This window comes from Cryptomeria japonica, chromosome 4 (assembly GCF_030272615.1).
Source record: "Cryptomeria japonica chromosome 4, Sugi_1.0, whole genome shotgun sequence".
Lineage (NCBI taxonomy): Eukaryota > Viridiplantae > Streptophyta > Pinopsida > Cupressales > Cupressaceae > Cryptomeria > Cryptomeria japonica.
In genome coordinates this window covers 421,181,357-421,194,419 of record NC_081408.1, presented here as the reverse complement: position 1 = coordinate 421,194,419, position 13,063 = coordinate 421,181,357, and positions in this window count along the sequence as shown.

Here is a 13,063-nt window from a genome sequence, read left to right as displayed (position 1 = left end):
TACTTTTCATCCATAGACTGATGGACAAACATAAGTTGTTAACCGGAGTTTGGGAAATTTTATTGAGATGTCTAGTTGGAGATAAACTGGAAGTTGGGATTTGATCCTTGCACAAATAAAGTTTGCCTACAACAACTCATTGGATAGAAGTACTAGAAAAAAACACCTTTTGGGAATGTTACTGAAGTGCATCCTAGATGTATATCAAAATTGAGAGACATTAGCAATGAAGACCAGAGAAGTTAAGAATCATAAAACTTTGCAGATCACATGGCAGCATTGCATATTTATGTTAAGCAACATTTGGAAGACATGAACAACAAGTATAAGGGAAAGACAAATGAGAAGAGGAGACATAAGGAATTTGAAGTTGGCCATGAAGTGATGGTATATCTAAGAAAAGAGAGATTCCTGGTTGGAACTTATAATAAGTTGCAGATGAAGAAGTTTGGACCTTGTAGGATTTTGAGGAAGGTCAGTTCTGGAAATGCATATGAAGTGGAGTTACTGGATAGTCTAATTATTTTACCTATATTCAACATTGCAGACCTTCATGACTACCAAGAATTAGAATTCAGTGAGGACAATCTTTTAGACTTGGAGAAATAGTTGCCCCAGAAGGAACCGGATCAGATTGAAGAGATTTTGGACAGTAGGATTGGGCGTAGTACCCAGAGCAGTCAGTATAAGGAATATCTTGTGAACTGGAAGGACAAACCAGTTGAAGATTCATCTTAGATTTCTCAGGTAGAGGTAGAACACCTTGGTTTCCCTCTAACCCCGACAAAGTGAGAGGCTTAGTTTTTTAATAACCTTAGATGTTTGATGCAAGAGCATCCTTGGTTCATAGCAATCTTGCATCAACCAAAAATATTTTCCTTTCTGTTTGTTTTCTGTTTGCAGTTTTAGTTTCCTTTCTATGTGTCCCAGTTTTGGCTCACCAGATCCCATGGAGTTGGATTCTACTTGAAGACTTGATCATCTTTTTTTATACCAAACTGCATCGCATTTGGATTAGTTTCCAACAAGATATCACTACTGTTTTCCATGATAGTTTTCTATTATCGGTTGTTCCTTTGTTACCGGTTGCCTAAGACCTATTCTAGTGATCTCCTAGAACCCATTCCAAAGCTTGTAGAGCCTTGGGTGTTGATTCTGATGTTCCTTGGTGTGTGGCCGACCTTTTCCTGTGATCTACGTTTCATCCTTTTGTTTTTTTGGAGGAATCTCTTGGCAGATGCCGACCTTGTTATTTTACATATTAGGTCTTGCTCTTCAGGTTTTGATCCCTTTTGGGCTGACTTGATCCTTTGGATCGATATATATATATATATAATTATGCATTAGAATGTAATGAATAAGAGAATCAAGTAGCTAGACTATGCATAGAAGATAGATCACAAGATTCAAGGTCCCGATTGTGACCTATTCTATCAGGCCTGTGAGCTGGTATGTTGTAACCCGATTGTTACCGGTTTGATGTAATTAAATTTCATGCAATAAAACAATCTATTTTGCATTGCCTCTATCATATCTTTAGCTTTCTGTTGTGTTTATTCTTGCTGACCAGTCCACATAGATCTCTTTGAGGTCCCTCCTCACCGGTGACTGCTTCACTTTCTTCTGCACCAAACCTGTATCGCTCGTGCCAAATTGCAGTCACTTGTGTTATTCCGACACCTACGACTAAAAAATCATAAAAACTTGAAGAAAATCGTTAAACTAGGGACATGGGTCCCACCGGGCATGCCAAAATGAACCAAGGGAAAACTAGGATGAAGATAAATGGTTAGTTTGAATGGAAATAAATATTAAACATTCAAATAAACCCAAGAAATTCCATTATACCTTCATAGTCCTCACTTGTTCCTCGGATTGAGTTTGATGAGGTTGGAATAGCGCCCTTCTCCAATGTGATTGGATTTGCTAATTGATTAGATGTGATTGGCTCTCCAAATGTGCATAAAATGGTTGAGTGGATGATGAAATGGATGGATTGATGATTGGATGTGTATGCAAGATAAATGGCTAAGTGATGGATGTGGGAAAATTTGACTATAGTTTTGGTGGTTGGATGATTGCTTGGGCTCAAATGGGCAACATGAACTTACTTAATTTGGATAAGGAAAATGAAGGAGTGGAGTCTCCAATTTATAGAAGGAGAGAGGAAATGGAGGGATAGGATTGATTCAAGATGGAGGGTCATGATTGCATGTGAGCCCACACATGGATCAAGAGAAGTTGAGAAGACAAGTGTGGAGTCCAAGAGATATGCCATAAATGAATTTCTTGTCTCTACACTCCTCAAGATTCATTGGGAAGGCTTCCCAATGCACCTAGGGAAGACAAAAGGAATAAAATATTCCTTGGATGATGAGAAGGAGGAATTAAAATTTTTCCAAAAATGAAGCATGGGAATTGGAGGAATAAAAAGGAATTAAAAATTCCTTGGATGAAGGGATACCTAGAGGAATTTGAGATTTTTTAAAATCTCACATTCACCTAGGAAAAGAACATTTAAGGAAAGTGGTTGAGTGAATGGACAAGGAGTTGACTTTGTGGCTAATCATGGGGATTAGCCACTAGAAACCCATTAGAAGAGACATTAAAAGAGGGATTAGGTGGGATTAGAGAAAGTGGGATTTGTAGGAGGATTTGACTAGGAGAGATAATGAGTGGAGGTAATTAAAAATTAGAGGAATAATGGTAAGTGGGATTAAGAGGACTTCTAGAAGAAATGATTAGGCTAATGATGGGTTAAAAAGGTGATTTGTAGGAATCACAAGGGTTAATTAATTAATTGAGATTAATTAAGTAAAGTCGATATTTAGGAAGAATTAATTTAAATTAACTTAGGAGAGGAAAGGAAAATTGACTTTTTAAATAAATCAATTTTTAGACTATAGTGACAATATTATTTAAATTAAATTTAATTAATATTGAGAAGAATAAGGATTTACATAATTAAATAAATTAGTCACATGTGAGAGTTAAATTAATTAGAATAATTAATTTAAGTGTCTACATAGTCTACACCTATAATAACTTTAAAATGGATGCTGAGAACTCCTTGAAGATCTCCTCTTTAGGTTTCTCTCTCCCAAGCTCCAAAAATCTCTCAAAATAATTCTATTCTCTTTAGTGCAAGTAGAAAAAAATTGAAACAACAAACTAAAATGAAAAAGAGTTCAAAAGGGGTATAAATATAAGTTGCCAAGATAGATGCATGAGCTTAGATAAAATAAATTAGATAGCATAAAGTCAATCTTGCTTTATATCAAAATTAAAATCTTATTACCTTTCTTGACAAGGAGTTTGGGTGGGTCAAATCTTATCTAGATTTTTAAAAATATGTCTAACATGAACCCATCCAATAAATATTCTCCTAAGGTACTTTTTTTCACTTAATAAATAAATAAAATACAATAAATGGCCCTTCTGAAAAATCTTCCAAGTTCAAGTTTGAGATTGACACCAAATAAGGTTCAAATCCCAAGATCTCAACATAACAACCTTGCACATTTATTAATTTAAAAAATCAATAAATTTTTTTGACATTAAAACATATTTTCCACAAATGAAGACCTTAGTACCCTTAAGGGACTAGGTCAAGGTGTCACTATCACAAGGATTTCTACAGGATCTCCACATTTTTCTATTGGTCTTAAAAGTCACTTGCACACTTGCACTAAGCATCAATATGACCCATAAAATAGTTGTAGAAATATTCAACATAATTATCTCAATTTAACAAAAAATGTTATGATACTTTAAATCTAACTATCATAGTCACTTGTATATACAACTCTTATAAAATTGAAATTTTATGCAAGTTATTTCCAATTTCTATCATAATATAAATGAAGTCCATTCATATTGATAAAGTGAAAAATACACAACTCTATATCTAACATACAATCAAATAATGCGAGTAAATCAAAATTATTAGTTGCCAGAACATCATAATAATATTATGAAAATTAGTTAATTGAATTATAATACACTTACCAAGAACATAATAGAATGTAGTAATATTAGTAAAATCCATGAATATCAATGAACATAATATGCTGAATAATAAGTGGCAATATACAAAGCTATTGCAAGGTGTGCGCCCTTGGTCTGCTTGTGTTATGCAACATAGTGCTCGGGTTTATGACATGGATTAACCACCTCCTATGGATTCTATAAGTCTAGTGGTTGTATCGGGCATTAACAGGTCGATCTTTTGGTGCAACGACAACCACACTTGTAACAAGTGGTATCATAGCTTGGTAACAGGTTCAAACCCCTCACTTGCGCTGGGGGAATTGTTGCAAGGCGTGCACCCTTGGTATCTTTGTGTTGTGCAATGTAGTGCTCGGGTTTATGACATGGATTTGTTAGGACCTGGAGGTAATTGAGAGCGGGGGGGGGGGGTGGTGAATCAATTGTCAATTAATTTCAACCCAAATATAACTTAATCAAACTTGATGCATAATACCGGTAAACCAAACTTAATGCTGGTTGACAGATTAACACTTAGTATTAATACCGGTGAAGTTTAATGCATAAAACAAAAAGGGAAACACCATCCACAACACATAACACATATATTTGTACGTGGAAACCCTGCAAGGGGAAAAACCACGGTGGGAAACCTTACCCACAATTAGATGATAATACTGCAGATAGTATGTGTATACAAATGGGGTCTACACATGCAGAAAGGCCAACCGCCTAGAGCTCACTGCTCAATCATAAAATAGGAGTCACATTGACTACAATTGGATGGTTAAATCCAATGATAATGTACTGCTCAAAGTAGCATCTCCAATGCCAGATTCAATACTAGTTAAGCTATGATAATCACCTTCAAACCTTCCTTGAACCTTCTCTATGATCTTCAATATTTACACATACCATGTTACAATACCATAACCTTACTTACAATATTCTGCTATATCTCCAACTCAAAAATGAGATCTTACATATATACCAAAACCTAGGACCAAATGTGTAGGTCGGCTTACTAAGAATATTACAATAAAATCAATTACAAACAAGTCAAGATGAGATGCATCATGTCAGCTCAATACATTTACAATAATATCCAATTAATAAATCATCTTCATAACATGCAGTGCTAATCTGGAATAGATAATGCATGCCAGTCCATAACCTAGACCAATTTGCCGGTAACAATAAATATGTCAACCCGATTAGACCAATAACCAAAATACCAAAACCAAGTGTCCAAACCATGTCTTTGACATAACCAAGTGATCTCTAGATGATAACAAGTCATCCTTAGTGCCAGTGAACAATATATCGGTGACTGTGCATAAGTCACTAAACTTGCCGGTGAACATAATGTGCCCGTTCAACATAACCAAAGATCTCTAGAAGGATAAGTGTTGACATCAATGATAAAACTAATGCAACACATCCATAATACCAACAATCTCCCCCTTTGGCATTGATGGCAACACAAGATGGATAAACATCTAAGTGCCAAAACAAAATGCCAAAAACCAAAAACCAACAATCTCCATAAATCAAAATACAAATGCAGAGAGTATGTATCTCTCCCCCAATGAATAATCTCTCCCCCAAGGATAATGTTTCCTAAATACAAGGTTTTTCCATAGATATCTCTCCCCCTTTGACATCAAATGCCAAAGCAATACAAATACAAGAACATACAACCAACTCATAGAACCAATTACAATAACCAATTGTTATAACCAACTACTCCTCCTGAGAACTAGCTCTTCTCCATCAAAGCCGAAAAAAGGTTTCTCTGTTAATTCTGCCAATTTGATGCCAATCATCAACTGTCTAAGTCTCTACCCGTGAGGGTGTTACCCCAAGTTTCTCTCTGAGATATTCAAAAGTTTCCTTAGGCAAAGACTTAGTAAAGATATCCGCAATCCGCTCTTTAGTATTCACATAAACCAATCTCACTTCTTTTGCTTCAACATTCTCTTTCAAAAAATTATATTTGATAGAAACATGTTTAGTCTTAGAGTGAAATACTAGATTCTTTGCTATATCAATTGCTGCTGAAATATCAGAATAAATGATTATAGGTTCTTTGCATTTTACCTTTATGTCCTTCAACATTTGCTTAATCCATAACACCTGAGTACAATTAGTTGCTGCTGCAACATATTCTGATTCTACTATTGATAATGACGTACAACTCTGTTTCTTGCTCAACCATGAAATCAATCTGCTACCAAGAAAGAATGCCCCGCCGATGGTGCTCTTTTTGTCATCTACATCTCCTACCCAATTTGCATCGGTGTATGCACATAAATCAAAATTTTCATCTTTAGGATACCATAAACCAAGATTTGTTGTGCCTTGTAGATACCGTAAAATCCTTTTCACTGCTGATTCATGATTTTCTCTAGGATTACTTTGAAATCTTGAAACAATACATACTGCATTCATTATATCAGGTCTTGTTTGTGTCAAATATAGCAAACCTCAAATCATAGATTTATATCTTGTCAGATTAACAGGAGTTGAATTATCCTTCAATTTCAATTTATTAATTGTAGTCATAAGAGTACTTACTGGTTTGGAATTTTCCATACCAAATTTCTTCAATAGTTCCTTCAAGTAGTTTGTTTGACATATGAATATACCTTTATCAGTCTATGAAATCTGCAATCCTAAAAAGAATTTTATCTCCCCAATCATAGACATTTCAAATTCTTCCTGCATCTTATTAGCAAAGTGTTTACATAATCCATCTTCTCCTCCAAAAATGATATCATCAACAAAAAATTCAATAACCAAGATGTCATCATTAGTCACTTTGAAATATAAGTTGCTATCAACATTACCTTTAGTGTAACCAAGCTTCAAGAGATATTTGTCTAATCTAGCATACCAAGCTCTAGGAGCTTGCTTCAATCCATACAAAGCTTTCCTTAATCTGCAAACCATATCTTTATCATTTGTTAATGAGAATCCATTAAATTGTTCAATGTAAACTTCCTCTTCAAGATCACCATTCAAAAATGCACATTTTACATCCATCTGATATACTTTATAGTTCTTGTGAGCTGCAAATGCAATAAATAATCTGACTGCCTCAATTCTAGCTACCGGTGCAAAGGTTTCATTATAATCAGTTCCCTCTTTCTCTGAATATCCTTTACACACTAATCTTGCTTTGTTTCTGATTACCTTACCATCTTCATTAAGTTTATTTCTGAATACCCATTTAGTTCCAGTTACATTTTTGTCTTTAGGCTGGGAAACCAATGCCCATGTATTGTTCTTTTCAATTTGTTCTAATTCATCTTCCATAGCTTTAATCCAATGTTTATCTTCACATGCCTTAATGATAGATGCTGGTTCAATTTGAGAAATTAAACACACCTCTTCATTTGCTAGTCTTCCTCTTGTCATAACACCTTGATACTTATTCCCAATTATTTGACTTTCAGAGTGATTCAGTCTTACATACCTGGGTGTGTTCTCTTGCTGTTGTTCTTTAGTCACTATGGATTTGTTTGATGATGCTGGTGTGACTGGATCCACATTCTATACTGGTACACTTTGTATAGGTTCATTTATGATCATCTTAACTATCGGTTCAAAATCCATAGATGTTCAATTTCCTCTAAATTGTTCATCTATCTTCACATTAGCACTCTCAATGATTTTCTACAATATTTTATTAAAATATCTATATACCTTGCTCTTAGATGAATAACCAAGAAATGTTTCTTCATCACTTCTAGGATCAAATTTACCAACATACTCATCTCTCCTAATATAACATTTGCTTCCAAATATTCTGAAGTATTTAAGAGTAGGAGTATTGCCAAACCATAGTTCATAAGGGGTCTTACCGGTTTCACCTTTGATGTGAACTTTGTTAAAAGTATAAACCACTATATTCACTACTTCTCTCCAGTACACATGAGGTAGATTTTCTTCTAATATCATGCTTCTAGCTACATCCAGAATAGTTCTATTCTTCCTTTCCATAACTCCATTTTGCTGGGGTGTCTGGGGTGCTGATAGTTGTCTTCTGATTCCATTCACTTTACAAAATGTATTAAACTCCTTAGATGTAAATTCTCCTCCTTGATCTGATCTTAAACATTTGATTTTCTTACCGGTTTTATTCTCTACCATTTCCTTGAATAGTTTGAATATCCCAAAAGCTTCTGATTTCTCCCCGAGAAAGGTAACCCAACACATTCTAGAATAATCATCAAGGATTAGCATAAAGTATCTATCTCCCTGTAGACTTCTTGATCTTGCTGGACCATACAAGTCAGTATGAATTAAATCAAGAACATTATTGGATTTCTTAGAAATACTCTTAAAAGTTGTTCTAACTTGCTTTCCCATTTGATATTCCTTACATACCAGATTATGAGGTTTTAAAATCTTAGGTAAATCCCTTACTACCTTAGTTGAACTAATCTTTACAATGCAATCAAAATTCACATGACAAATTCTTTTATGCCATAACCAACTTTCATCATTATGTGCAATCAAGCATTTCTTTTCATTATTATTCAAATGAAAGATATTACCTCTAGTCTGATTACCGGTTGCAATCTCCAATCCAGTTCTATTCATGATTTTGCATTTACCATTCTTGAATTGTAATTGAAATCCCTTTTCAACTAATTGACCAACACTTAAGAGATTATGCTTCAAACCTTCAACATAATAAAAATTTTCAGTATTGTGCTTACCATCAAAAGATATAGTGCCTTTTCCTTTGATAAAACAAACTATCATCCCCAAATCTTACTAGACCTCCACCATATTCCTGAAAAGATAAGAATTTACTTTTATCACCAGTCATATGATGTGAACATCTAGAATCTATAATCCATTCATCATTTTCTTCAATTTTAGCTACTAGGGCCTGCTCTATCGGTGGAACAATAGGTGCTAGTTGATCTTCTTTTATTGCAACAAAGGCCCATCCATTGTTTGCCGGTTCTTCATCAGAATCATCAATAACTCCTTCATCAACATAGTAACATGATTTGTCTCTATTCTTCTTGAATTTGTATCTCTGATATTCAGGGTTAGGTTTATATGTTCTTTTAGATTCTTCTCTCAATCTTGCATGTCTATCAAGATATCTAGATGCCATATGACCAACTTTATTGCAATTAAAACATTTAATTGGTGCTTTACCTTCATACTTACTTCCAATAGGACCTTTAGGCATTTTCCTTGCAAATAGTGCTTCAAGTTCTTCCAATTCTTTATTTTCCTTTCTGATATCTTCAAGTTCTCTTGCATAAAGTGCTTTCCAATCAAACTTCTCAGATGATGATGATGATGCTGCAAATGATGATTGTTTGAAGGTCAAATCTATTTTAATTGTAGTGACATGACCAAATTCCTCAAGCTCAAATGCTGAAAGTTTTCCAACCAAGGTATCTCTAGATACTGATGTATTAGGCATTGTTCTCAACTCATTAATAGTAGTTACTTTCATTTTGTATGCTAGTGGCAATGCTCTTAAGACTTTAGAAACAATTTCATCTTCACTTAAGGATCCTCCACAACATTGTATTCCCAAAACAATTTCATTAACCCTTTCCATAAAAGAAAAAATTCTTTCATCTTCTTCCATTTTCAGATTTTCATACCTTACCTGGAAACATTCTAGTTTAGCAATTTTGACAGTGGTATCACCTTCATTTAGTGTCTCCAATTTATCCCAAATAGATTTAGCAGTAGATCGGTTTGATAATCCCATGATTTGTTGATATGACAATATGCTCAAAAGTGCTTCTCTTGCTTTGCAATCATTCTCTTGATCCTTACCCAATGTTGGTGGATTAGTTTGATTCGGTGTAGGACCAACATAGCCATTCTTTGTAATATCCCATATGTCTCTTCCAATGAAATTTAGACGTGTCTCCATTCTGATCTTCCATATACCATAGTTAGTTCCATCAAGTTTTGGACTGTCCTTCCTGAAAAAGTTTGTTTCCATAGAATCTCCTCAAGCTGTTAAACTTCTGCAAAAAGAGAACTTAGCTCTGATACCAATTGTTAGGACCCAGAGGCAACTAAGAGGGGGGGGGGGGTGAATCAGTTGTAAATTAACTTCAACCCAAATATAGCTTAATCAAACTTTATGCATAATACCGGTAAACCAAACTTAATGCCAGTTGACAGATTAACAGTTAGTATTAATACCGGTGAAGCTTAATGCATAAAACATAAAGAGAAACAACATCCATAATACATAACCCATAGATTTGTACATGGAAACCCTGTAAGGGGAAAAAACACAGTGGGAAACATTACCCACAATTAGATGATACTACTGCAAATAATATGTATATACAAATGGGGTCTGCACATGTAGAAAGGCCAACTGCCTAGAGCTCATTGCTCAATCACAAAATAGGAGTCACACTGACTATAATTGGATGGTTAAATCCAATGATAATGTACTGCTCAAAGTAGCATCTCCAATGCTGGATTTAGTACCAGTTAAGCTCTAATAATCACCTTCAAACCTTCCTTTAACCTTCTCTATGGTTTTCTCATATGATCTTCAATATTCGTAGATACCATGTTACAATACCATAACCTTACTTACAATATTCTGCTATATCTCCAACTCACAAATGAGATCTTACATATATACCAAAACCTAGGACCAAATGTGTAGGTTGTCTTACTAAGAATATTAAAATAAAATCAATTACAAACAAGTCAAGATGCAATGCATCATGTCGGCTCAATACATTTACAACAATATCCAATTAATAAATCATCTACATAACATGCCATGCTGATCTGGAATAGATAATGCATGCCGGTCCATAACCTAGACCAATTTTTCGGTAACAACAAATATGCCAATCCGATTAGAACAATAACCAAAATACCAAAACCAAGTGTCCAAACCATGTCTTTGACATAACCAAGTGATCTCCAGATGATAACAAGTCATCCTTAGTGCCGATAAACAATATAACCTATCGGTGAACAATATACTGGTGACTGTGCATAAGTCACTGAACTCGTTGGTGAACATAATGTGCCGGTTCAACATAACCAAAGATCTCTAGAAGGATAAGTGTTGACATTAATGAAAAAACTAATGCAACACATCCATAATACCAACAAGATTAACCGCCTCTCGTGGATTCTATAAGTCTAGTGGTTTTATCAGGCATTAACATGTCGGTATTTTGGTGCAACGACAACCACACTTGTAATAAAAGCAAGTCTATTAGGTGCAAAAAGAAACTTTCTAGGAAAATGCGGACCTCACATCATTCCCCCTAATATTATAATTTCTCTTGCAAGTCCTCAAAAAGGTGAGTATAGAGTAACCCATTTGTATGCCAATATATCAAATTGATAAAGTTAATTAGATTCTTTAATTCAAGTAGTAAAAAAATAAATATTTAAAATAATTATTACAAAAAATAAGTATTTTCCACAGAGAGTAGCTATTCTCACAAAAAATTTACCTTTTTGAAACTAGTTCAACATAATGGGATTGATATCAAGGTGTGGGACCTTGTAGATGAGATCAGACCTTTGGAGAAGGCCAATTTTTTTTTTCTAATCTAGATAACACAATTCTGAGAGGGAAAAAGGAAGAGAGAATGCAAAAATTAAAAGATTGATGATGCTCCTAGATTAAAATGATTCTTCTTACTCGCTACAACACATGTAATCAGTTAAATTGCTGAATGTAACACACAGTTATTTGTTTCATTACTTCACTCATAAAGATAATAAGATTTGCATAGTATGCAGTTTGAGAAGAGGTTATATAATAACAATTTATTGATTAAGAGGCATGAATCCTGTTACAATAGTAGGGCTATGAAAATGCATTTCTTTATAAATAAAAAGAACCCTTTAAAATGAGGCTTAACAAACTTTAAACCATTTTTTCAAGTGTGTAAAAATATAGGGCATGTGGTAGGGAGAAGAAATCCTAGCCGTGACCCATTGGTAAGATATGAAAAAATTAATCTTAGATCTGTTGGTGTGGAAAACCATCCAAAACCATCACCATGCCTACATTTAAAAAAAGAGGATGATTTGTAGGAAATTTACCCAAAAAGATATAAAAAAAATGTGGTTAGGCATGACTGCCTGATAGGACTGTATAAGAGAAAAAGGACGTGTGCATTATTTTCACTCCTAAAATTTATTTCAAAAGCATTTAATACCCTTTTTGTAACTTCCAAGGATCGAGATTCAATGTTTGGAGGAGTTGTTGAACATTAATAGCATTTATTTGAATAAAAAATATGCTTTTGAAGCCATCAAGTTTTAGCTTAGGCCTACCATCTTGCCAATGAGAACCTTTAAATTATTTTCAACCTAAAAAAACTGCTTTTATTGGGTGAACCTTCCTTTCAATGAACCTTCTTTTTGGCGAACCTTAATTTGAATAAATATTCTTTCTGGTTAACCTTATCTTGGGACTGAGATTTGGTGATTGGATGAGTCGTTGAACATTATTAAAATTTATTTGGGTAAAAAAATACTTCTGAAGCCATCATCAAAGTTTTGAACTCAAGCCTATCATTGTGCCAATGAGAAACATTAAATTGTTTGCAAACTCAAAAAGACTTCTTTTGTTGACCTTTCTTTCAATGAACCTTCCTTTCAACTAAAATTATTTGTGGTGAACCTTCCCTTGGGAAAATTGACAAACTTGAGAACTCACAACTTCTGCAATATTTCAAAACTTAAAAAAAAACTAGTGAACTTTGTAACCTTGAAAATGCATCAACATTTTTCTCTTACAACAAAATGACAAATTTTGTTGTTGCTTTTGCAAATTGATGATCCAGTGAACTTTGAGGTTAGTGAACTCTCAAAAGTGTCAAAGGTGACCTTTCTTAACCAAGCTACAAAGTTACATATTTTGAGGATTAGAGAAATGGGAAAGGAGGCATGGCAAAGAGGGATAAAGGAATAAGGAGAAGATTGATGGACTAAAGGTCGATGGGAAAGAAAAAGAATAATTTATTGAGAAGAAACTTTCAGGCATCGATGATGACACTTACCACAATCCCAAAATGAAGAAAAGATA